The 22,841-nt window shown below is 34.2% G+C and overlaps 2 protein-coding genes across 3 annotated transcripts in view; both read right to left on the bottom strand.

Moving 5' to 3' along the window:
- Window positions 1-15,090, bottom strand: part of LOC127866665 (uncharacterized) — a 164,845-nt gene extending 149,755 nt beyond the window's left edge. Inside the window, exon 1 of the mRNA XM_052407392.1 lies at window positions 15,083-15,090. The gene's annotated coding sequence lies outside the window, so the exon portion shown is untranslated. The remainder of the gene's footprint in view (window positions 1-15,082) is intronic.
- LOC127866672 (uncharacterized) overlaps window positions 1-22,841 on the bottom strand; it is a 100,066-nt gene that overhangs the window by 14,565 nt on the left and 62,660 nt on the right. Inside the window, exon 1 of one of the 2 annotated variants that reach the window (XM_052407408.1) lies at window positions 15,160-15,331. The exons of the other annotated variant lie outside the window; for it this stretch is intronic. The gene's annotated coding sequence lies outside the window, so the exon portion shown is untranslated. Of the gene's footprint in view, window positions 1-15,159; window positions 15,332-22,841 lie in introns of those variants that run through there. 2 annotated transcript variants of the gene reach the window in all.

Raw genomic sequence — 22,841 nt, 5'->3', positions numbered from 1 at the left:
GACTACATTTTAAAAAGATATTTATTGTTATTATGCCCCCCTTCGAAGAAGAGGGGGTATATTGCTTTGCTCATGTCGGTCGGTCGGTCGGTCGGTCGGTAGGTCGGTCGGTCCGTCCGTCCACCAGGTGGTTGTCAGACGATAACTCAAGAACGCTTGGGCCTAGGATCATGAAACTTCATAGGTACATTGATCATGACTTGCAGATGACCCCTATTGATTTTGAGGTCACTAGGTCAAAGGTCAAGGTCACGGTGACCCGAAATAGTAAAATGGTTTCCGGATGATAACTCAAGAACGAATATGCCTAGAATCATGAAACTTTATAGGTAGATTGATCATGACTCGCAGATGACTCCTATTGATTTTCAGGTCACTAGGTCAAGGTCACGGTGACCCGAAATAGTAATATGATTTTCGGATGATAGCTCAAGAACGCATATGCCTAGGATCATGAAACTTCATAGGTAGATTGATCATGACTCGCTGGTGACCCCAGTGCCCCAGATAATTATTTGGGAATTAGGGTTTTCACCCATTGATTTTGATAAATAGGGTGATTTCATTCTTGAAGTAGGGTGATATGAGATATAAAAATCTATACCATAAAACCAGTGCCGCTTTACTTCTGTTGAAGCTGCACACTTGTATTGATTCAATAAAACTGTAAACTTTCATCATTTACTTTAATAAACTGATGTTTCATAACATCTTGAATCCTTGAAACTGTGCATAATATAAACTTTAAACTTAAAAAAATTATAACATGAATGAATCGGCACTTATGGGATTTTGCTTTTTTGGTTCGAAAACGTTTGCGATCGACTGATATTTTGACGCAACAATCGCGGACATCTTTCGACCTCTCTTAGACATTTTATTTCGCATCGTAATAGAAGCTGAAAGTACAGACGCTTTACAAAGACATGCACAATGAACGACGGATTAAGTCAGATTTAAAACGCATGTATGTCTTCGTCAATAATTTGGTCAGACGCTTTATTCAACAATGAAATCTAGACCGCAGAGCGTTTGGATAACTTTGACTTTTCCTGCTCCGTCATCCAGGCGCATGCTGAATGAAAGCGTCGCCGCATTACGAAAATAATTCCAATGAGAACATACCGAAAATGAGCAAAGCATTTTCGATCGAAGCTATTGTATTGTACGCATCAAATTTGACGAATTTGCGTATATGTAAAACCTGTTGCGTTTTAAATATCCATGATATTGTGTTTCTTTGCGTTTTTAAGCAATTAAATAGGGTGAAAGACGCAGATACGCAGCTTATCTGGGGCACTGTGACCTCTATTGATTTTGAGGACACAAGGTCAAAGGTCAAGGTCACGGTGACCCGAAATAGTAAAATAATTTTCGGATGATAACTCAAGAACGCTTTTGCCTAGGATCATGACACTTCATAGGTACATTGATCGTGACTTGCAGATGACCCCTATTGATTTTCAGGTCACTAGGTCAAAGGTCAAGGTCACAGTGACAAAAGTCGTATTCACACAATGGCTGCCAGTACAACGGACAGCCCATATGGGGGCATGCATGTTTTAAAAACAGACCTTGTATTTAGTTGGTTTTGGTTTTAGCGATAACAAAGCATTTTTGAGGTTGCCTATAGTATGCAGTGTTTTTTTTCACCTATTAGGGAATGGTGGCGGGGCCCGTCCAAAGGGGAAAAACGCATCGTTTTTCAGGAAAAGGGGAAAATTAAGAAGTCATTCTTTTATATGTAATGATATTTGAATACACATGTATGTATGAATGTAATATTCACAGCTGAATGTCTCTGTTCTTTTTATGTCCCCCACTATAGTAGTGGGGGACATATTGTTTTTTCCCTGTCTGTTGGTCTGTCTGTCGGTCTGTTTGCGCCAACTTTAACATTTTGCAATAACTTTTGCTATATTGAAGATAGCAACTTCATATTTGGCATGCATGCGTATCTTATGAAGCTGCACATTTTGAGTGTTGAAAGGTCAAGGTCATCCTTCAAGGTCAGAGGTCAAATATATGTGGCCAAAATCGCTCATTTTATGAATACTTTTGCAATATTGAAGATAGCAACTTGATGTTTGGCATGCATGCGTATCTTATAGAGCTGCACATTTTGAGTGTTGAAAGGTCAAGGTCAAGGTCATCCTTCAAGGTCAGAGGTCAAATATATGTGGCCCAAATCGCTTATTTTATGAATACTTTTGCAATATTGAAGATAGCAACTTGATATTTGGCATGCAGTCATTGAAATTTAGATGTAAATCTACAAGCAAGTGGGGCTAGTAATATGGGAATTTGAACTAGCCCGAGTCAGATTTTACTAGCCCAAACATTTTTGTTAAAAATGCAGATAAACATAACATAAAACATCCAAAGGAGCATTCATTTATTCAATCTTTAGAACACAATACAACTCTCTTATTAATTTCACCCTCATCCAAGTCAGCTTCCTCTTCATCTGAGCCAGCCTCTTTCGGATCCTGAAATAAGAAGAAATTAATTTCACACACGGATTTCAATTTAATCACAATTATAAATATATACATTAAGTTTAGGTAAAAAATTAGCAGAAATGTATCCCATATATCCATGTAAAAGAGAGAGCAAACCTGAACCACCAGAAAATATATAAGCAATTTAGTGCCAGGTTATTCTACAAAAAGCCAGTTGACAAATGCGTCAATCCCACTTACCTCAGATTCGCATTCCTCAACGACATACCTGAATGACAACTGTTCGGCCATTACTCTCTGTGTCCCGAACGAAACGCAAAAGATTTATTTTACATAATAATAATCTGGAAACCACAAAACCATGTGCTTTATGCGCAGTAATCCAATTATCGGCTGATTGCCCGGCACGTGCGCGCAGTGTGTTAAAACATAAGCAGCTGTTGATTTAAGCGGCTCAAAACTTTGTTTACAAATATTGAAAATGAAATTCGAACTTGTTTTGTTAAATGAATTGTACAAGCACGTCGGGCTTGTAATATTGGATTTCCTACAAGTCCGAATGAAAAAAAACTAGTTTTTTGCTGTCGGACTAGTGCGAATTTCGACGACTGGGCATGCATGTGTATCTGATGGAGCTGCACATTTTGAGTGTTGAAAGGTCAAGGTCAAGGTCATCCTTCAAGGTCAGAGGTCGAATATATGTGGCCCAAATCGCTTATTTTATGAATACTTTTGCAATATTGAAGATAGCAACTTGATATTTGGCATGCATGTGTATCTCATGGAGCTGCACATTTTGAGTGGTGAAATGTCATGGTCAAGGTCATCCTTCAAGGTCAGAGGTCAAATATATGTGGCCCAAATCGCTTATTTTATGAATACTTTTGCAATATTGAAGATAGCAACTTGATATTTGGCATGCATGTGTATCTGATGGAGCTGCACATTTTGAGTGGTGAAAGGTCAAGGTCATCCTTCACAAGGTCAAGGTCATCCTTCACAAGGTCAAGGTCATATATAGGGGAAATTGTGTTTCTCAAACACATCTTGTTCTTAAATATATATCAATGATTTGTTCAAAATTAGTTTCAGTCAGTTCAGCCGTCATGCACAGTATCAGTTTTCCAAGCCAATTAGAGTCTAATTAGGATTTTTTAAATCAATAAAATGGCAAATTTGAGCATTTTTTTAACAAGAAAATGGGCCAAATTGGAATGCTTTTATCAACAAATATTGACACAATATAGATACATCAGGCCTTTTCTTGGCCATTTTGGAAAAAAAATTTCATGAAGTCCACTGATTTGGGAAAACCTAATTTAATATTACTCTTTATATTAATAAGAAATCATATTAATTATAGTTATATACCTTGTTAGATGTTTATAAAATGAATTTGAGATATGTCTATCATGAGGCAGTTGTTTCTAAAAAAAAAATATTTTGGAGGGGATTTAAAAAAAAAGGGGGAAAATATATACTATTTTTGGTAGGGAATGGGGCCGAATATCGGCCCTGAAATTGCTATAAAAAAACATTGGTATGCCTGTAGTAATTGATGAACTCATATCAAACTGTCTATGTATTGAGAACTGTGAATATAAACATAAGCTAAACCTTCTACTAACCTTCTACTTATGCGTTGCTAGCACCCGTATATACAAAAGATCGCCGCTATCTGTTGAGAACCAAAGAACGTTTTCCAGAAATGCCCGCTGTAGTAGCATAAACAAGGTTACGAAACAGGTCATTCGTTTTATTATTATAAATTGTTTGTTATATTCGGGTTAAGTGATTATGAAACATTTTTTGTTTTTGTCTATCGTATCGCTGAAGTTATTGTTGAACTTATGTTCAACGTTTTATAAATTGAGAATATAAATAAGCGTAAACTTTTCCCCAATCTATTATTAGCCTCAAATTACGAATGAACTGTACTATGTCATTGAGGTGTATGTGAGAGCTTAACCTATTGCGTTGTTATCAACCGTGGACTATCCTTTGTTTGTTTATCAATAGGCGCATCTATTAATAGCCTCTGGAAATACCCCACTATACTAGGATGTACCCCTTCAGTTATTTTATACCATACGAGAGCGAAGATGGTATGAAATACCTATCTCGTGTGACATATTTTCATTTTAACTCTGGATTTTAATGACGACAAGTCGGATGTGCAGTTAAATATTTTTATACGTATGTTGTGTGACGTAATCTCATTAAAACTCCAGACTTTAATAATAACAAGTCCGACACATTACATTAAACAGTTAAACATTTTTTAAAGTGTCAAAAAAATAAAAAAGTTATTTTTATAAATAAAACGCCTTCATTCCGTATAAGGATTGTACGTTACCAGTGAATTTTTCTGCCCCGTAATTACAGCCTCTTACAGGCCGTTTCCCAATGGCAAAAATTAAAGTAGCAATTTTTCCCAATCGGACATGAATTTCCCCCAAAATATGCAAAACTTTTCCAATAAACTAAAAAATTGGTTTATTGAGTATATTATACAGCAATTTAATTCCCCAGCATTTTATTATATAAATTTTAGAAATCATGCATTAATAAATAATTGGTTAACTGTAATTTATAATCATTAATTATCATATTTATAATGTTTACTTTTTCCCATGGACTATCTCGCTTTTTCCCAATCCATAAGGTACGGGCTCTAAAATATAAAGCGAAAACAATTACTGGTTACAGCAATGTGTGAAACAACGTCATTAAAAACAAAAAAATATATTTGAACACACTGGTGGGTAATTACGTTTACGAAAAATACAAACAATATAGATTTATGATATAACATGTTAGATTTTTATCAACCATAATCACTCATAAAGGGATTTTAATATATATGTACATGCTTAGACAGTTTGTTAAAGCCAGTGTCTTTTGGATTCGGAAAATAAGCATGATAAACCATGAAATTGGGAAATATAGCTGCTAAACCATACAATTGAGAAAAATGAAGAATAATTAATATGATTAGAATTACAATTTTTTTAAGTGCATGTTCGAGTGCATTTTTAAATTTATATTATAAAATGCTGCTTCAATTTCTTCTTACCATTCATAAACAATAAAATGCCAAATATTATTGGGAAAGCTGATTTATGGTCATATCGTAGCAAAAGTGAAGAAGATAAGTGCATTAAATGAATGAATTGGATTATTCAGATTCTGTTATCTGGAATAGTTGTATTTCAAATAGATCCCCCACCCTATTATGGCCAAATAAGGGCTAAATTGCTTTGAGACTTAAAATCAAAAGGCATATTGGTTGATCTGTAGCGTTAATGTGCTACATGATGTCTGAATTCATCGCCAGGGACTATGTGAGCCACTTACGCAAGCTTGTGCATATAGCATGATCATTTAAAAAGAGCCCCATTCCACCAACATGGAATGGCGGACATATTTACAATACGGACATTGCAGCAGGCATTCATTAAGCCAACTTGCATATTTCATAAAATTCTGAATATAACAAGTTTTATCACTTCCTTTTATACATAAAAAAACAATTAAAATACATAAATGCATGTTTTTTTGTATTTTATATCTATTTCTATTTGGTATTTTTACTTTTCAAGTAGCAGAATGTCTGCGGCTTATCCGAGGGCGAATTGATAAAGGTTGTTGATGCCAAAACAGGTAATAAAAAAACATAATCAGGTACACAAGCAAATAAAAATATTTTTGATGCTTTAGGTGTGGAAGACTGTCAAATTCAGGTTTGGGGTCCCTAAAATCATTACGGTCGTGTAATTCCTGATGCAGAATGTATTGATAGTGCTGCATCCTGACACGTAAAGCTTGTGCTTTGTTGGCAGCGTTAGTTTGCTCTGAACAGGTTTACCCTTATTCCTGCGATTAATGCAGTCCAGCCGAGTTGACTTGCTACTTGTAAACCTACAATTAGCTTATTATCCCCACGCTTTTTGAAAAGCATGGGGATATTCTGGTTATCTCCGCTGTTCGTCCCTCTGTCCGTCCTGGCCACTATCTTTACCTACACTTTAAGAAAAAGAACCTTCAAAGGTTTTAAACTTACGCACATGGTAGCTATATGAGCATAATGTGCGACCCTGCACTATTTGGAATTTTGATCTGACCCCTGGGTCAAAAGTAATGGGGGTTGGGGTGGAACTGGGTCAGAGATTTTCACTCATTTTTAGCTCGACTATTATAAATAAAATATATATAGTGGAGCTATCCTACTCTCCCCGGCATCTGCGTAAGCGTTAGCGTGCAAATGTTCAAGTTTTCGTACTACCGGAATGCGTATTTTTATTGCTACAGTATAATTACCTCCCTTGGTTTTAAATTTGCCAGGTAAACAATATGAAATTGTAACTTGTTCTTCATAAAGTAAGTTATTTGTATGGCTAAAAATAAGGTATTAAGCATTTAAAGAGTATTTGATATTTAAGGAATGTTTCTAGTAATATCCTGCGTATATATTCGGCTTTTTTCCGTGTTAGTGAAGGAGAAATGCTGATCGGTAATCTCCGTAGAGTGCGGATGGAATTCGGAAGCGTCGGTAGTTTCCGGATCGTGTCTTTCCGTTGGCTAGGTGGCGCTCTATTCGCTAGTATATAAACGGAGGCGGTGACATGTAGCTTCACGGAAGCCGGAGGATTCGTGGAAGGAACATCGGTATTGTGAGGCCGCGCACATAGCGCTCGGTGGCGACCTCAGGAAATCGGTCGAAGGCATCGATTCCCCTCTTTTGGTCGCATTGTATATATTTAAGGCGACTCAATTACTCTTCATTTTCCAATCATAAGGCAGGTAGCCTGAGAAAAATTAGTTTTTATTAATTGTTATTTGTAATCGGCCTTCCGAGGGTTTCGGAAGGCACATCGTCATTGTGAGGCCGCGCACATAGCGCTCGGTGGCGGCCTCAAGTAGTCGGCGGCTCGCGCTACACTATCAAGCATTTTGTCATAATTATGGCCCCTTTTCCACTTAGAATATGCAGCAAATGTTAAAGTTTGCGTACTACCCCAACTAATTTCAATGTTCCTTGACATATTGCTTTCATATTTTGCAGACTTGTTAACCATCATGACGCCAACCAATAAACAATAGCAGAAAACTGTATCAAGCATTTTTACTGAATTATTGCCCCTTTTATTCTTAGAATATGCATATTATTGATAAATCTATGTTAAAGTTTGTATACTTCCCCAAATATTTCCTATATTCTTTGATAATTGCTTTAATATTTTGCATACTTCTTTACCAACATGACCCCAACCTATAAACAAGAGCAGACCAATGTATCAAGCATTTAGACATAAATATGACCCCTTGTACACTTAGATAATTGAACATTTTGCTTAAATTGCCATAACTTCTTTACTTATGAACACATTTTATTATTACTTTGACAAAACAACACTTACCTGAATACCACAATGGATTCCACCCAAACAATACCCCACGCCCCTACCCAGAATCCCTCCCCCCCATTTTTTTTTAAACATCTTATTAATTACCCCACCCCACATTATACCCCCCCCCTCTCACCTCTCTACCCCCCTATCCCCCCAATTTATTTATATATTTTTTGAACATCATTAGCTCACCTGAGCACAATATGTGCTCATGGTGAGCCGTTGTCCGTTGTACGGCGTCAACATTTGTCTTATTAACTCTGTAGAGTCCACATTTATTGTCCAATCGTCATGAAATTTGGTCAGAAGATTGGTTTCAATGATATCTTGGATGATTTAGAAAATGGTAATGTTTGCTTGAAAAACATGGCTGCCAAGGGGTGGGGCATTTTTCCTTATATGGCTTTATAAGGCTATAGTAAAATCTAGTTAACACTCTAGAGGCCACAGTTATTGTGTGATCTTCATAAAACTTGGTCAGAAGATTAATTCCAATAATATCTTGGACGAGTTCGAAAATGATGCCGGTTGGTTGAAAAACATGGCCGCCAGGGAACGGGGCATTTTTTTATATATGGCTATAGTAAAACCTTGTTAACACTCTAGGTCACATTTATCTTCCGATCTTCATGAAACTAAGTCAGAAGATTTGTCCCACTGATATCTTTGATGAGTTCAAAAATAGTAACCTTTGCTTGAAAAACATGGCTGCCAAGGGGCGGGGTATTTTTCCTTCTATGGCTAATTATCGCTATATATGGCCATAGTAAAATCTTGTTAACACTCTAGAGGCCACAGTTATTGTCCAATCTTCATGAAATTTGGTCGGAAGATTCATCCAAATAATATCTTGGATGAGTTCAAAAATGATGCCGGTTGGTTGAAAAACATGGCCGCCAGGGGGCGGGGCATTTTTCCTTATATGGCTTTAGTAAATCCTTGTTAACACTCTAGAGGCCACATTTATTGTCCAATCTTGATTAAATATGGTCAGATGATTTGCCTTAATGATATCTTGAATGAGTTCCAAAATGGTTACGTTTGCTTGAAAAACATGGTCGCCAAGGGGCGGGGCATTTTTCCCTAAATGGCTATATAAGGCTATAGTAAAATCTTGTTAACACTCTAGAGGCAACATTTATAGTTTGATCTTCATGATACTCGGTCAGAATATTCATCCCGGTAATATCTTGGAAGAGTTAAAAATGATGCCCGTTGGTTAAAAAACATGGCCACCACGGGGGCGGAGCTATTTTCCTTATATGGCTATAGTAAAACCTTGTTAACACTGTAGAGGTCACATTTATTTCCCGATCATCATGAAACTTGGTCAGAAGATTTTTCCTAATGATATCTTGGATGAGTTCGAAAATGGTTTTGGTTGCTTTAAAAACATGGCCACCAGGGGCAGGGTATTTTTCCTTATATGGCTATATATGGCTATTATGTAAAACCTTGTTAACACTCTAGAGGCCACATTTATTGTCCAATCTTCATGACATTTGGTCAGAAGATTGGTCTCAATGAAATCTTGGATGAGTTCGAAAATAATTATGTTTGCTTGACAGTGTTTTTTTAAGGGCAATTTCTGGGCTGATATTCGGCCCCATTCCCCTAAAAAAAGAGTATATATTTTTCCCCGATTTTGTAGAAAAAAATCCCCTCCAAAATATTTTTATTTTTTAGAAAGAACTCTGTTATAAATATTCATTTCATAACAACTAACAAAGTATATAACAAATTAATAATATTATATGATTTTGAATAATTATAAAGAATTACATACAATTAGTATTTCCCAGAACAGTGTACTTTTCATGTGAATTTCATGCTTTTCCCAAAATGGCCAGGAAAAGGCCTGATGTATCTATATATATTGTGTCAATATTTAATGATAAAAACATTTTAATTTGGTCCATTTTATTGATAAAAAAATGCTAAGTAACATTTGCCATTTTATCCATTAGAAAGTCCTTATTAGACTCAAAATGGCTAGGAAAACTGAGACTGTGCATGAAGGCTTAACTGTCTGAAACTAATGTTGAAAAAATCAATGGTATATATTTTAAAAAAAAAGGACAGAGAAATTCAGCTGTGAGTATTACATTCATACATACATGTGTATTCATATAAATTTCAGAAAATATAAAAGAGTGAAATTTTAATTTTCCCCTTTTCCTAAAAAACGACGCGTTTTTCCCCTTTGGACGGGCCCCGCCACCATTCCCCTATTTGTGAAAAAAAACACTGCTTGAAAAAATGGCTTCCAAGGGGGCGGGGCATTTTTCCTTTTATGGCTATAGTAAAATCTTGTTAACACTCTAGAGGCCACATGAACTGTCCGTTCTTCATGAAACCTGGTCAGAAGATTCATCCCGATAATATCTTGGAAGAGTTCAAAAATGATGCCGGTTGGTTGAAAAACATGGCTGCCAGGGGGCGGGGCAGTTTTCCTTATATGGCTATAGTAAAACCTTGTTAACACTCTAGAGGCCACATTTATTTTCTGATCTTCGTGAAACTTGGTCAGAAGATTTGTCCAAATAATATCTTGTTATCTCAGGTGAGCGACTTTGGGCCTTTCAGGCCCTCTTGTTTAATAAATTACCACACCCCATATTATACCCCCCTCTCACCCCCCTAACCCCCCCTACCACCCCCCCCATTTTTTTTTATTTTTTTTATTTTTGAAAGATTGTCTAATAGACCACACGCACCACATTATACCCCCTCTCAACCCCCACCCCCAATTTTTTGTTTCCTTTTTTATTTTTGAAAGATCGTCTAATAAATTATTGAATATGAACAATTTCCCCATAATGGCTTACGTTATACTGTCAAGCACTCAAATAGTCGAGCGCGCTGTCCTCTGACAGCTCTTGTTTTATGTTATTTTACATTAAGTACTTTATTTCTACACCGATTTAATTACAATCTCAACCATCCATGTCCACATTGCCCACCCCAGAGCCCCGCCCACTTTGGTGGTAAAGATCTTAAGCTATTTCAGTATAATTAAAATCCAAGCCTTTTTTGTGGTCAAGACCCGAGCTTTCTCACCAAAATTAAAATCCAAGCCAGTTTGGTGGCGGAGACCCCAAGCTATTTCAGCCTAACTAAAATCCAAGTAAGTTTAGTGGTCAAGATCCTGAACTATTTAGGTATAATTAAAATCTAAGCCAGTTTGGTGGTCAAGACCCGGAGCTTTTTCAGCATAATTAAAATCCAAGCCATTTTTTTATAAAGACACCGAGCTTTCTAACCATAATTAAAATCCAAGCCAGTTTGGTGGCGGAGACCCCGAACTATTTCAGCATAATAAAAATCCAAGTCAGTTTAGTGGTCAAGATCCTGAACTATTTCGGTGTAATTAAAATCCAGGCTAGTTTGGTGGTCAAGACCCCGAGCTTTTTCAGCATAATTAAAATCCTAGCAAGTTTCGTGGCGGAGACCTCGAGCTATTTGAGCATATTTAAAATCCAAGTCAGTTTAGTGGTCAAGATCCTGAACTATTTTGGTGTAATTAAAATCAAGGCCAGTTTGGTGGTCAAGAACCCAAGCTTTTTCAGCATAATTCCTAGCCAGTTTCGTGGCCAAGACCTTGAGTAATGTCCGCATAACTAAAATCCTAGCCAGATTCGTGTCCGAGACCTTGAGCTATTTCTACAATGTAAAAATCCAAGCCAGTTTGGTGGTGAAGATCCTGAACTATTTCGGCATAATTAAAATCCAAGCCAATTTGGTGGTCAAGATCCTGAGCTATTTTAGCATAATTAAAATAAGAGCCAGTTTGGTGGTCAAGACCCGGAGCTATGAGAATAATTAAAATCCAAGCCAGATTGGTGGGAAAGATCCCGAGCTATTTCAGCATAATTTAAATCCAATCCAGTTTGGTGGTCAAGACCCCCAGCTTTTCAGCATAATTAAAATCCAAGCCAGTTTGGTGGTCAAGATCCTGAGCTATTTCAGCATAATATAATTCTAAGCCAGTTTGGTGGTCATGACCCCGAGTTATTCCAGCATAATAAAAATCCAAGCCAGTTAAGTGGTCGAGAACCCAAGCCATTTTAGCATAATTAAAATACAAGCCAGTTTGGTGGTCGAAAACCTGAGCTATTTCAGCATAATTTAAATCGAAGCCAGTTTGGTGGTCATGACCCCGAGCTATTCCAGCATAATTAAAATCCAAGCCAGTTTAGTGGTCGAGACCCTAAGCCATTTCAACATAATTAAAATACATGCCAGTTTGCTGAGCTATTTTAGCATAATTTAAATACAAGCCGTTTTGGTGGTCAAGACCCCAAGCTATTTCAGCATTTTATTTTTCGGCATAATTTTTTCTTACTCAATTGTTTTCGTACTCACATTTTTTTGTACACACATTTTTTTCGTACCCAATTTTTTCTGTTTTTTTGACAGAATAATAATAATTTATAGTTAGAAAATTGAAAAATTGGTTAAGTTTCGTGTTAAGGTCTACTCTAATCCTAAAGTATCAAAGTTATATCGTCTACTTAATGTTTTAAGTCATGTAACTGACATTTTTATACATTTTTACTTTTTCCATTTTTGTGTTTTGTATTAAGGTGACATACATCAACTGTTTAATATATTAAGTCTACCTCTTTTGTAAAAATAATGTTTTTACCAAATTTTCGAAATTGACATTACGAACACATGTCATTTTCTGAATGTAAAAAGTAGCATTTTGTTAAATTTTCAGGAGAAGGAAAAAACTGCTTTATTAAAATAAAATAGGGATTCTAACAGAGCAAAAAACAAACACATGGGATATTTTCATATTTGAATACTGGTATTTTACGCATCTTTAGGCAGTTCTGTGTACCAAGGATAAATACAATACTTGAACATTCATGTAATGTATTTCAGATTCAGAGATGTCTGTCTTGTTTCTAAGGTTATGTAAAAAATTAAGTTTATATGTTTATAGGTTTAAAATTGTTAATTGTCCTCTTACTTGCCCTTGTATTTCAAGATAGAATACTTTCCTTCCCAAAGGAAAGAGATCTGGGTTTGAATCCCAGTGGGGGCTTCAGAGGATGATTCACTTTAAGAAAAATGAATATATTTGCTATACTTTGACTCTTACTTACCCAAATAACTCTGACAATGCCTTTAAAAGTATGCAGTTTTTGATAATTCAATTATGCAAGAAACATGTTTAAATTTAGGGTAGACTCAGGGCTCGAAATTAACGTTTTTTTTCTACTTGCAAAACATTGCGAGCTGCTTTAATACCAACTCGCAAAATCAAAAACAGTCTCGCAAATTTTGCAGGAAACATACAAAAGTTTGGACATTAATTTAGTACTATTAAAACAAAATAAAAAGTACTTAGCATACACATTTTATTTCTGCAATCATACAAATATATCAGTTCCTTGGACCATAAGGGTATTGTTTTCAAATATAAGTGTGTCATGTTCACTCAGAAAACAAAGTGTAAGTGTCAGTTCGGGATATTTGTAATGGGTTTTCAAATATTGAAAAAAATCAGCTATGATATCGTGTGTTGAGTGCGACGTCACCAAAATACAAATCAACGGTTAACTTTACTTTATCTTTCGTATTTTTATTTCCGTCTGCAGGCAAATAGAAACTAATTGTGTTTGGCTTCGATGCCATGTCTGTTCTAGTTCAATGAACAAATGTGAATTGTCAACTGTTTCACGTTCTTTGTTCCAATACTATCCGCGTATCTGTACTATAAGTATACCAGTCTACATACAAGGTGCGCGCTTCCGCATACAGGTATTCAGACGTTCTATAAATTGACCTACGGTTTAGCGTTCATGACGTCAAGTGCATTTATATTACTAGTTTTTCCCGACTATTTCATTACTCGCAAAAAAATACTAGTGGCTTAAAACTTAACTCGCAATCAGTATTTTTCACTCGCATTTTGCGAGTGTGCGAGTGTTGATTTCGAGCCCTGAGACTAACACAGCAAACTAAGAATGGGCATCCATTTTTTTTTTCTGTCAATACAACAATAAATGCATATAAGAACACATATTTAAATTAAAAATGCAACAATCAGAGGACATAATCAATTTAATAGTAAATGACTACTTAAAATAATTTTAAGCACTGTTTGTTTTTCAGAGATTTGTGAATATGCCGTTTTATGCAAAATTGGGAATTCTTCTCATTGAACTAATGCAATATGTGCTTTGGAACTGGAATCATATAGTGTTGGAAAGCTGGTGTTTCACGTCCAGAGGGTCCTTGCTTCCGGAAAGCTGAAAAGTGTATATGATCTCCCCACTCATTCCATCCCGCGAAACCCTTAAGGTGTCGCAAGTCTAGTAAACACTAGACTGGCTAACGTTGTCTTACAAGCTGTTAAATACACACTATGTAGTTTACCAGTGAGAACAGGCAGATGCGGTGGTTAGAGCAGACGCGCTTAATTTTACTGCAGTTATCCACACAGGCAGTCATGAGTTATGGTTCCTGGCATAGCTAAGCCCATACTGATTTGCAAAATTTCGTCTGCATTATTTGTGAGCTAATACAAATAAAAAAAATATTTTGCCAATATTAATGATGAACGTGTTAAAGAATTAAATCGACACAATCTTAAGCCATTTTTTTCCCGAAAAAAATTGCAGGTTCTCGTGACTCCATCAAGAGAAATGAGAGCTATTTTTCGATTTGATGTTTAATCGAGACGGGGTTTCCCATTTATCATGTTCTTTGAAGTGGGCGTTATGTTTCCTTATTTAATGATGACGACACATCGACGAGTAAACACACATTTAGATTAGGTGCTACATGTACAAACCATTTGTTGAAATAGCAAAATAATCAAAGTACATTTGTGTAGATAATTAATTTGCATTCGTCTGCATGTCAAATAAATATTTGTTTCAGGTTTCAGAAAAAAAATCATCGGTAAGGTAAAGTTGATATGACATATTTCATTTGTAAGACTTTGGGTTTCATTTAAGAAGATGTACGGTTAAAATCGTATAAAGGAAAAACTAAGCTTAGAGATATGGATATAAGACTGGACTATAGATTAACACAGCCGAACATAAATGAACCTCTAAAAAAGCATTATCGACAACCGATTTGTTTTTAAACATATTACAGGGCATATTATTTAGGCCTAACGATATTAATTTCTTGTTGCCGATTGCTATTCATCGATAATTAATAACTTATCAAAAAATGATCACTCACCAGTTTGAGAAGAACTGATTAGGAAAAAAGCTTAATTCCATTCCAATAACAATGGCACACCAGCCCTCCATACTTACGATTAATTGTACACTTCAGTTACACAATAGTGGTGGTTCGACGCGAAGAATGGATGGACTAAACCGTAAAATTGTTATTGAGAATCCTCCTTTCACAAGTTTAGTCATCATATTTAAAATAATGGATTAGTATTCACAAGTTTGTATGTTTATAAGGTCTATGCAGTTTCGTTTTCACAAGCGGAAGTGATGAAAGAATGTTGTTATGAAGGTTACAACACACTAAACATAAATTATAATAACTGAATTGCCAAATGAAATGTGTTCAATAATTGTGCATGTTTATGAAAAAATCTTATTTATGAAATACAATTTTACTGGTTTTTTTTTTATCAGACCATTTTTGGGTTAACGTCGCCAGTTACAGCTGGCAATAATCGAGCGAGGTTTACGTTCGGACAATTTACTATCTGTATGAAAAGAAAAAGACGTATTTCTTTATTTGGTATTTGAAATTAGCTTTCATTTTGGAAAACAAATATAAGTTGCATTTGATACAAAGCGTATTAGTTATAGTTAATCCTTACAAGACTCGTTTATTCTGTCTTGTAGACGAAGACATAAACAGCATACTTCAAGTGTGCATAGTTCAGAGCTGTAAATTGAAAAAAAGGGTTCCTTACAAGGCACATCCTTCAACGCGCGATTAAATCAAGATTCGTCTGGGTAAACCTTAAAATTGTCAATAATTCTCCTGCTTTACTACGCTTCAAATATTGACGTCAACGCTGGTAAAATATAGTACGTAGTAACATCGAAATCAAGCGTTACTGCTAAAACTAATGAACAGTCTTCTGTGGACGCTGCAAATCAATACATGTTTATAATATTACATATGAAATTGTGTGTACAATGCATTTCATGCATACACCATAAAATATATATTTTCAAAACCATATCATGTTTATTACTATTACATAAACCATGTGTGGCACTAACCATTTTTGTCGTTTTATGTTTCTTTTTCATCGTCTACCGTCACGTCATGACAAGGGATTGACATCGCTCAGATCAAAACAGTACGACACCATGACCTATATTTTGACACGGTACATTGTGTTGAATGATATCGGTTCTGATAAAAGGTAAAAGCCAATCGCCTCTTTATATCTATGTTTACTTTAACTTACCTTAAATTATTATCAGATATAAAGGTACTGCAGTACATGTATTATGTTTCAAAATACAACACTTGGTCAGCCAGGCAGAACTCAGCTAAACAACTGTGTTTGTTTGTTTTACAGGCGAACAAATAATAAATAATAAAAACAAATAAAACTATTCATAAAATGATAGCCGGTCTTATGGTAACAAGTGCTATTTGCACCATTTCATTATATATATATATATACAAATTACGTGTGATTTTCCAAGAAAGAATGATTTAATATCGACCGCAAACGTATAAATTCAAGCGCGTATATACGATATCGTGAGCTTTTTTCGAAACAATTAAACTTCTAAGAATAAAAGCAGAATAATAGTTCTAAAGCAATCGTGTCAGAAAATAAACGTAAGTGCAGCTTTTTTCAACAGCAAATAATTTTCTGCTGAAAAAAAATTCTGCTGAACATCATAAAACTTCTAGCATGATACGACGTTTCTATAACATTTCCTTTTTCACTACATACATAGATTAAGTATATGCAAACAGCTTTCGATTTAAGAGCATGGTGGGATGTCTTTGTTATACGCTGTCGCGAAAAATATATCACAACCAAAACAGGTTCCGGACTGTTATTGTGTTTGCTTTAACATCTATGAGACAGCTTTGACGAGAGAAGTATCGGTCCTGGTTCAGTGCTTACAGATACAAAAGTTGAGATTCAGTAAGTGTGTATTAAAACCAGCACGGGAGCGTGCATTAGCATTGAAGTAATGCTTAGGCTTATAATTGTTTTTAATAATAGACATGTTATTGGTTCCATGTATTGAAAAGTGGCATACATATCATACTATTTATTTTTTAACTTAAAGGAATTAAGTGATAAATATCATATTTTCAAAATTTTCATAATTTATCACAATTGTAAAAATTGATCGTTTGATTATTTGGAACAAAACTCTTGACTTTATCCCACTTTAATTGACTGAGATTACAGATCACAGATACCACAAGCAATACATTATCGGAGATTATTGTACGATGGTTTAATCTTAATACATGTTTATGAGAAAACATCCAATTATGTAAACGCAACAATAACATCTCGTGCCTTTGAGTGCATCTGACATTTACAACAAATAGAGATAATATGTACGTTCATTATGCCGTTCATTATAGGTTCACATATTGTATAATCATAAACAAATTAAGCTAATTTCGAGTGATAAATGACTTGGTTACAACTGTTGCTTTATTTTATTTAACGATAAAGAATATGTAAGTTACAATTTTTTTTATAACTAATACCTAAAAGTCTTTATTTGCTTGACCACGCCCCCCCCCCAAAAAAAAAAAAATCTGTGAACTTTTTTGTATGATAACTGATTTAAAATCAAACAAATAAATGTCGAATATTACAAACATTGCAATCGATTTAAAACTAACCAAACTAAAAAACACTGTAAAACGCGCGTCAAAAATGTGCACACGAATTGATTAATGACGGAATGAAACCAAAATGAAACGCTTCAGTTGAAACTGTTGACTGTAAAAGTGTGGCGTTTATAATATCATGGGAACCAGTATTAAATGACACCATATTTCTCCAATATTTGCTTATGCATTTGAAATTGTGCTTGCATGTTGCAATCTTTCTAATTTCAGTTAGGTTATTCGCCATTTGTAAGTTAACCATAAAGGTTGAGAGGTGTCTCTTATCTTTTGCTGACAACTGTCGTGTTTTACGAACAGTAGAACAGCTCGACGCGTGGGACAAACACAGTAACAAATCGGTAGTAGGTAAGTAGTTTTTATAGGTAACACACTATAAGAATTACACTCGAACGCGACGGTTTTCAATTCTATACTTGAGCTAGTAAATCAAATATATTGAGCGAAAACCCCTATTTAAACTGACATTTTCAAAAGTCTATCTACTTAACGTGTTACATACGAGCGTGCATTGATCCTAGCAGCTCAAACATACGTACGTGGGCATTTCACCTCTGATGTACAGCAGCGCATCATACGGGCTCATGTTGGAAAACATTGACGCCGACAACAAAGTACTGAATTGTCTCCAGCAGTCTACGGCGGTATATTAGGTCCATCAGACCGATAAATTCATATGACTGAACTAGCATATCGTGTACTGAAATTAAACTAAAGACAAGGCAAAATAAAAAAAGTAAACAAAACATGTGAAACTGCTTTTTAATCAAGTACGTAGGCAAAAAAGTGACCAATGCCTAATAAAAACATAATAAAAATGATGACAAGGTAAAACTTATAAATGAGGTTAAAACCTTAGTACAAGACAACCAGAAGGAACAAAGCAAGAGAAAATAGGTTTTAAGTGTAATGAAGTATGTCAAGGAGCGAATTACGTAGTTTCTAAGATTTTTATTTTATTTTAGAGAAATGAATATTTATCATTTTGTATTTCTATATATTTACATTTCTAGGCTTTAAAATCGATATCTTTTTTAAGCAAACATAATTATATGTAGTTTAATTTATTGCTAAAAAACCTTTTTTTTCAATAAAAAATTCAAACGAAGATATGTCTTCCTGGTGGCATTTTCTTCAATAATGTCTTTGCATCTGAATATCGTCACGAGATAAAAAAAAATAATCCCAAAGATACTTCTCCAGTAAATAATATGTTCTTAAGCACAATTGTGTTTTTAATCAAAACGACTTCCGCAACAGATCGCATTTTAGGAAAACTGCATTGTGAAGTAATGCGATTTATAGAAATAGACTCTAAGTAAAGTTAAATAATTCGTTTCTTCCACGCTAACATTATCGTCGAAATTGTGATAAATGTCATGCGACATTTAATCTATCTCCAGAAAACCTCGAACCTTGTATAACCTGTTTTGACAGGCAGCCTAACAATTAAAGAATGGACCAAAAATCCAAATTAGTTTTAGAAGTGTAACTTAGTTTAAAGGCATTTTCCACTTATCTTGTAATCGTGTTTTTCGATACGATGACCCTTATTTGTTTGCTTAAACAATACGTTTAATTGTTAAAAAAATAAAAGAAAACAGCAAACAAGATGAAAATCAATTAGTTTGAATAATGAACAAAATCCAATTGAAACTGAATATTGCATGTGTTGTGAGGTGACCTTTTATGATGATCGGGGCCTGTCATTGAAATCCAACGTCTAATGGAGAAGCGACTGAACCAATAAGTGCGTTAATCGGATAGTGTAACTTAATATGTTTACATGAAAACAAACGGACACGATAGTACAACCAAGCACGTGATGTTTCAAAACTTGGGCACTTTAGCTTTGAACAAGATATGTAAAAGTCTTTGCCTTTCGTGTAAAATGGCTTGGCAAAAATCAACGAGATGAAGCCTATTTATAATTGGTAGTTATCTGTGATAAAACTTAATTAGAAATAGTCGAAATCGTTTAGAAAACGTTGAAGTCATAATTGTTGGAGATATGATGTCAATGATTTATATAAAATTGATCTTACATTAATATAAAATAAAAATCAAGTGCATATGCATAACAGAAAGTGATAAAATGTTAATGTTACACATAAAAAATGGTAAGTCAATATAATTATCTGCTCTACTTAGATCTTGTGAGACTAAATCTTGTGATCGCTTTATTCAAAATTACTAAAAAAACACACGTATAGTCTGAACACTGAACTATCGATTTTATTCGAACAATTCGTTCATTTTCAACTCATAAATTATACTCGTGAAGGTCATTTCTTTTTTGTTCGCTGTATCTCCATATTATAATTATGTTTTATTTTCTTCTTCGCTTTCTTGTCAATGAAAGAGATTTATCAATCGATATTCTTTAAAATGTATAATACATGGTTAACGAATCATTATTCCCTAATAATTGAGTTTATTTTTTGTTGCTTTACTTTGCATTTAATTTTCATATTATGAAACCGCATGATAAATTTTAACTGGAAAAAATAAAAATTCAAGAACGAAGTGTATAAAGTAAACCTTAATAAATGTATACATGCGTAAATATTGATATGATCATTGTTAATTATTTGTTTAGATTGATATAACATAAGTGACTTCGTGTATAAAATATACACTTATAATTAAACATAATTATAAATAAACAAAAAAAATATTTGATAAATAACTTGCTTTTAAAATCGTTTCAATATTTGACACCGTTTTTTTCACTGAAATTTGTGCGACATTCCAAATAGGTGTATGATCAGACTGACACGACAAGTGATAAGAGACATCAATATTATTATTTTTTTTATTCAATATAATACATACAATGTATACATGTATATGATCATACAACAAAGTTATTTTTCAAAGCAATACTGTTCAGACATGTTATACAAGATATGCTAATATATATATATTCTACGTTTTTTAATGTTTGCGAAGTATTTTGTATGTTTTTTTCATTTTGTTCAACATGTTGTGCACGTGCTCTTAGTATTATCCCATTGAGATGTGTATGATAGATTCCATCTCCTATTTGTTTTTTTAATGCTATTTCATTTGCAATGTCGGTGGTATCATTTGTGTTTGTTTGATGCAATTGTTTTTCAAGTGTTTCAATGGTTTTGATGGTTTCAGTTTCAAGTGTGTGTGTTTCTTTTTGTTTAAATGATGGGTATCTAAATGTTGTGTTACGTATATTTCTTTGAATTACTTCCCATAAGGTGTTTGGGTTTGCATCTTTATTTTTTCGAAATGTATTTAATATTTCCTGTTTTATTTGTGCTTGATATTGTGTATCTAATAAGATGCTGTTATTAATTTTAAAGTTTCCTGGGCCTCTTTCAGGCTGTATTTTGTGTAGTTTAAGTTCAACTAGAGAGTGGTCAGTCATAAATCCTGGTTTTATGTTACATGTGTCAATAATGTTGCAAAGTGACTCGGATATTAAAAAATCGTCTAATCTACAGAATATTGATGGTTTTGTGTTTGAGTGCCATGTGAATTTGCTCTCGTTTGGATATACTGTACGCCAGATGTCTATCATATTGTTGTTTTCAATTATGTTATTTAACATGTTTCTATTTTTAGGACGAGTATAAAGGTTTCCATTCTTTTTATCTAATACTGGTTTAAGAACCGTATTGTAATCGCCACCGACTATATAATGTTTTTATCTTGGTTATTAATTATAAAGGATTGTTATGTTTCGTAAAATGTGGAATCATCTATGTTAGGGCCGTAAACGTTGATTAATGTTAATTGTGTTTCGTGTATTTTGATATCTATACTCGCTTGTCTGCCAATTATTATTTCGTTAACATTATCGATTCTGATCCCAATATAATTTTTTATCAGAAAGGCAACGCCTTGTTTATTAGTATGTTGACCACTAAGATAGATGTCTCCGTCCCATTCATCTTTTAAGGTTTGTGTTAAAGTATGTGTCAAGTGACTTTCTTGTAATAGGATTGTTCTTTTTTTTCGTCTAACCATTTGAAGATTTTTATGCGTTTGTCTTTATTGTTTAGCCATTTTACATTTCAAGTACATATCTTAATCATTTAAAGAGGTGGAGGGTGATGTAAATGATAATTTGTGTATGCTTGTCCAGTTGGTCCCTATTAAAAAAAATGTCCAGTTGGTTTCTATTATAAGACATAAGATATCCATACATGCAAACGAAAAAAGAAAACACAAATTATGGATACAAACAGCTGAATATTATATAGAAATGGAGAAATAAAAAGAAATAATCACAAAAACGAGAAAAAAAACAACAATAAAAGATTAGTAGTACAACATTAGACATGATAGATCTATAGGAATAAAGACATAATCGGATCCAACTATAAATTTCAATGCAAAATAAAACAACAGTTTACATGTACAAGAAAATATATGTACAGTGAGACAGAAAAGGTCACCAAAATCGATACAAAATATAATCGTTGCCATGTATATGGCGGTTATATATTTCGAACAATATAACAACCTAAACAAAATGAACAACAGAAAAAAGAAAAAAACACAACACAACACACCGAGAAAAATTGTTATGAATAGCTCAGTATCATTGACCCGGTATCCGTGAAATAGATTTGCATTTAAACATTCTACGCATAAATGATACTTTTAATTCCCATTCAGTTTTTTTTTGCACGTTTTCGCGAGTTTTCTGTTGCGATGACCTTATAATTAGTAAGATATGATTATTAAAATTGCCTGTTATTCGCAAATGTACTGCTTTAGCGTCAAGGTTCTTATTATATGTTCATTGATTAAGCTTAGGGGCAGATTTATATTAAATACATCAATAAAATAACATTATTCTTGCTCTATAAACTATATGTTAAGTGAGACAGAAAAAGAACTCATCAAAACAATACAAAAATACACGTACATGTCTCTTGAATAAAAAACAAACAGACAACCTCATCAAAACAATACAAAAACACATGCACATGTCCTTTGAATGCCAATACACAGCATAAAAGCAAACTATGAAAAGACTGAAAAAGAGGTACACACGGACTATTGTTTTGTACAGCTCTAAAGCATTTTTCCGATATCCTTGAACTCCACTTACATTTTGAGCTTTGCATCATAACTGCTC

Source organism: Dreissena polymorpha, chromosome 2, assembly GCF_020536995.1.
Source record: "Dreissena polymorpha isolate Duluth1 chromosome 2, UMN_Dpol_1.0, whole genome shotgun sequence".
Taxonomy (NCBI): domain Eukaryota; kingdom Metazoa; phylum Mollusca; class Bivalvia; order Myida; family Dreissenidae; genus Dreissena; species Dreissena polymorpha.
Note: the sequence above shows the minus strand (reverse complement) of the source record. Positions and strands in the feature narration are given on the sequence as shown.